The sequence below is a fragment of the Apis dorsata genome, unplaced genomic scaffold, assembly GCF_000469605.1.
Source record: "Apis dorsata unplaced genomic scaffold, Apis dorsata 1.3 scaffold_235, whole genome shotgun sequence".
Lineage (NCBI taxonomy): Eukaryota > Metazoa > Arthropoda > Insecta > Hymenoptera > Apidae > Apis > Apis dorsata.
In genome coordinates this window covers 687,951-693,072 of record NW_006263516.1, presented here as the reverse complement: position 1 = coordinate 693,072, position 5,122 = coordinate 687,951, and the positions used below count along the sequence as shown (strand labels likewise).

The following is a 5,122-nucleotide window of genomic DNA, read 5'->3' as shown; positions in this document are numbered from 1 at the left end:
TATATATATATATATATATATATATATATATATATGTATGTATGTATGTTATTGTATATGTATTTGTATATGTATTAAATTTCACGAGATTAATAATTACTACAAAAAATAATTTCTATTTACCAACAAATCACTTGTCACATATCGCGATTTTGTCATGAATGAAGATAATCTTGAACAGCTGAAACTTCCATGCGACTAATTTATGACGTTTGATGCACCAATTATGATTAAACTAATTTCGCTTGTTACATTTACCATTTGAAGCGTATCACGGAAATACAGTTCAATTAATCAACACAAATATATTAACAACTAATACAGGTAAAACATTGAATAATATCTTCAATTGTTTAACATAGATTTTAATAATTCAACTTTTCAAATATTTTACGTTTTACATTATAATTATAAATTATAAGTTATTTAGAAAAAGAGAAAATACATAAATATTATTTCGGATAAACAATATATTATCTCAACTTAAACACAATTTTAATAAAGTTAACAAATTATCCAAATTTTTATTTTTTCATATAAGTAAAGAAAAAATAAATATAAAATTTGTCGATATTAGAAAAAAATGTCATTATTCAATTACCAAAATTATAAATAAAAATGTCTTTGATCGATCTGAAAACATCAAAAGACTTTTAAAATACGCAACGTAAAATGTCATAATGGAAATCGAAGATGCATGATCGATAGTTGAACGATCAGATGAGGGAAACAAGATTTTGCTATCAACCGTCGAGGGACAAAAAGAGGTGAAAAACGAGAGAGCGAAGTAACGAATATGAATGTCGTTAGCAAGAAAATCCGGCTATTCATTCGCGTCTCGTACTTGGTTGGGAATTTGAATTACCCGTACGAGACTAAATTTCCTCCTCTTCTAGGCATCGTAACTTGCCGATGGGCGGCCCGCGTGCCGTATTTCAAGTTGATGTCACCGCACGCACCGATACACAAGTGGAAACGTGAATTTACGATGGATCGTGTACATGCGCTCGACAACGACGAAGGATCGATCAACACTATGCTCTCACCTACGGTCCCTGTTAGTCTACTCCACCACGAATGTCTAATTACTTTTGCGCTGCTAACTGGGTCAATGATATTTTATTTCGGATAATCGCAGTCCGCAGAAAAGATGACCTTCTTTTACCGCGCGATGACTTGGTTCATCGTAACACAACACACCAAAAATCATACATTTCAACAATGTTCACACAAATACGCTGCAATTCGTTCTAACTTGTCTCACGCGAACACTTTACGTTATTTTCTTCCGCCGTTGCGATTCTTGAACGCCACTACATAAATATACACGTACGTTAAGTTTATGGCGCGCTTCGCTATTCCACAAATACACGTATTGCGATTTTTCAAAGAGATTAATGGATTAATCGAAAAATAAATGAATAAAATTTTCGACAAATTTGATTGACCGTTTAAAAAATCGTGATTCGTAAAGAAATTCAATTTTTATCAAATTTTGACGATTTAACAACAATTTTTCCGTTCTCGAAAGTAATTGTTGCAAGTATCCCCATCAAGAATGAGTTACGCAGTTATTTAAATCTCCCTCATACAAAAATAATAGTTATATACTAACAAGTTATATACTATCAAACACAAAATTCTAAATGTTCCCTTGTCATAAGTTGTATTTGTACATTTTTAGAGAAAATGAATGGTAAGTGACAAAAAAATAATGTTAATACCGTGAAAAAAATCAGCGAAAGTTCGATGTAAGTACGAATGTCAGCGATGCTTGACAATTTAACACTGACCTAACCTCGCGCGCTGCAGGCCACGCCGGTTGTTGAAGCAGCTCCCGAAACCACTGCACACCCGCACGCACTGCACCCACGACTGAACAACGGGGGGTATCCAAGTCTCGGAGTCTCTCGTTCTAGGGTTCGAGGATTTTGCCCGATCGGCGGCGCCACTAGGCATGCACACGTACCAAGAGAATCGCGGAAGCGTAACAGGAGAACACCAAGAACCAGAGAAAGAGAAAGAGAGAAATGGAAAAGGACAACGAAGACTCGGGCAGGAATCTGGACCAATCTTGCGCGCGCATAAACGATCCCTCTATGCATGTACGCAAAACGAGATATGTATTGGTACAATATACGATAGTCTGCAAGGTGTGATCTCGAAAAAAGGTGTCGATGCTCCGCCCACGAAAGGCTTCGTTGTTGAAAGGATTAGGCTTTTTCTTTGATCTATAGAAACGACACAAGTAATTGAATCACTAATAAGTGAAGAATAAGGAAGAGATAATGGGATTTAGTTTTCGCACATATTCTGTTATTAGAAGCAAGAATTCAAATCTTATTAGGATTAGAATAAGTGCGTTTCTTCATTTTAAATGATTCTAATAGATAGATGGTTTCAAAAACAAGATTTATATTTTCGCTTAGATAAGTAAATAAGTTTCAATATTAATAACTGATTTTTTATTATTTAATTTGTTATATACGATTATTTAATTAAGAATATTTTTTTGTATGATCAAAAATAAAAAAATACCTATCTTTTATTTTAAAAATAAAATTTTAAATAAATTAAGATTTTAAATGATAAAAGAAATAATAAATTATAAAATATTAAAATATCTACCGAGTAACAAATTGAAACAATACAAAAACAACTGAATATCTTGAACAAATTCCTCAAAAGTTATAATATAAAGACATAATTATAGTTTTATATTTTTTGATCTAATTTTTTATCTTGGAATCTAAAAAACTAATCTAGGTACTCGCCAATTACCTTTTATTTTCTTGTATTAATAACAAAGTTATATAAGTAACTTTAGTTTCGTATATTTTATAAAACTTGAAATAATTTTTTAAAACTTGAATCGCATTATCTATAAAAAATTGTTTTATATAAATAAATAAGATTTAGATGTTTTTAAAAGAAATAAAAAAAAAATTCGGAATAATCATTTGCTTAAATATAAATTCTTATAAAAAAGCATAGATTACATTTTTAAAGAAAAAAAAACTTTGAAAAAAACAAAAAAACTTTAAAATTAAAAATTTTCAGCTTCAAAATAATAATATGCCGCCAAGCCGACAAATTAAGGTGAATAGAAAGAAATAAGCAACAAAGTAAGAGTAGTTCATGAAGTGAGAGAAAACTCTAGAAGAGAAAATAGCAAGGAAGGGTCGTTCCAATTCAGCGCAGCTCATTTATCATTGAACCTCGAATGCCAATCTCCTTCTCCGCGAATCGAGAAATAGAAAAAAAGAGGGTAAGCATAAAATGAAGGGTGGAAAGACTTGGGAAGTTCGACCGAATTATTTGTCAAGTATTAAAGTTCTTTTAATTCATCCGGCGGCTATTGTACTTCGAAACTGCAGAATAGGCCTGGTTTGACCTGAAAATCGATGAGTTCAAATTCGTAAATCAATCTGCAGCTTTTAATTGGGTTGGAACAATTAGAGTTTATTTCATTTCAAGCGTCGTTTCATAATTGATAAAAATAGAATAATTTTCTTTTAGATCTTCTTATTCTTATTTTCTATTTCTTATTTTTTATCTTTATGTTTCTATATTTCTATTAAATACTATATATACAAAATTTAAGATATCCCATTATTATATATATGTAATTTTTGTTACATACAATAAAAATATTAAGATTGTTTTATATATATATATATATATATATATTATATACTGTTGTAATGTAATAAAAATACTATAAAAATGTTGATAATTCTATTATATTCTATAAAAATGTGACTAAGTGATAACATAATAAAGAAATTTTTATATTTTTATTTATTTTAAAATAGAAATAATTCAGATATATTAAATAATTTCAAAAAATTTAAAACACACAAACTATCATTATATGCATTTTTCATTATTCGAAAATTCAAGTGATTATGGATTGATAAACATATTGCTTTTAATGTGAGCGGATATTGAAGAAAACTTGGCAAATTACCAATAATCCTTGAATCATTGTTATCGACAACATTGTTATTCTACATTTTGCAATTTAACTCAAAAATGAATTAAATTATGCTATCAATTCAAAATGATTTGATTTAAATATTAAATGTCGTAAAATTATTTATTATTTTATTATTTATTTTATTATTTATTTTAATTGGTTCCATCATAATGATGAATAAGATTTATAAACAGAGAAATTTAAAGAAAAAATCTTATAAATTTAAGTTAATTTAATTTTCTTAAATCTTTAAAAATATTTATGTAATTTAATTGATTGCATCTATTTATTAGACTTATTAGATTTAATTAAATAAACAATCAATATAAAATTGCTTATCAAAAAATAAAATTAATTCTAAAATTATTCATACTCAAAAAAAATACCTAAAAAATTCATACTCATTATAATACTCAAAAATTTTAACTTCATTAAATTTTTTTCTATCTTATAATTCGAATAATAAATTAAATTGTTCAGATCAATTTGCCATATAGATATAACTTAATCTAACCAAAAGTTAAACTTCTGTCAGTGAAATACATAACATGCATTTGTAATTAATAGTTAGTCCTATGTTCACAGAAACCACTAGATACTTCGACCAAATATACGAACCAAAATCTGTCTGAGTGTGATATGCATTATTTTCTAAACTCTATTCTCAAAGTTACATTTGTTATGTGAATGAACAGATATATACATATACAAAATTTGAAGATTAAAAGATTAAAATAATTGGAATATAATAAAAAGATATTTGAAGCTTTACTAAATTGAATATAAAATATGTTAGGAATAATTATAAATTATGTGATTTTACTAAAATTAATACTAAAATTTTAAAAATATTTAAGAAGATAATACATTTTATTATTATAATATATCTAATATAATATATCTTAATATATCTTAATTGTAATAAACAATTGTAATGTAATTTTAATATAAATATCCTAATCTAACATAACTTAACCTAACTTAATTAAAAAATATATCTTAATTCAATAATTTTCACGTGTTTAATAATAATAAATATAATGATATAAATAATAGCGATAAATAAATATAAAAATATAAATAAATATAAAAATAAATAATTTTCAATTTTAATTATTCTTCAGGTATAAAACATTAAAAAAA

At 26.9% G+C, this 5,122-nt stretch overlaps 1 protein-coding gene across 4 annotated transcripts in view; it reads right to left on the bottom strand.

Annotated features, from left to right (window-relative positions):
- The window catches only part of LOC102672345 (acetylcholine receptor subunit alpha-like), a 277,309-nt gene extending 275,429 nt beyond the window's left edge, over positions 1–1,880 (bottom strand). For 2 of the 4 annotated variants that reach the window (XM_006615784.2, XM_006615785.2), the window contains exon 1: positions 1,794–1,880. The gene's annotated coding sequence lies outside the window, so the exon portion shown is untranslated. Of the gene's footprint in view, positions 1–1,724 lie in introns of all 4 variants that reach the window. The other 2 variants (XM_031510520.1, XM_031510521.1) reach the window with 2 other exon arrangements.
- Positions 1,881–5,122: the final 3,242 nt, after the last annotated feature.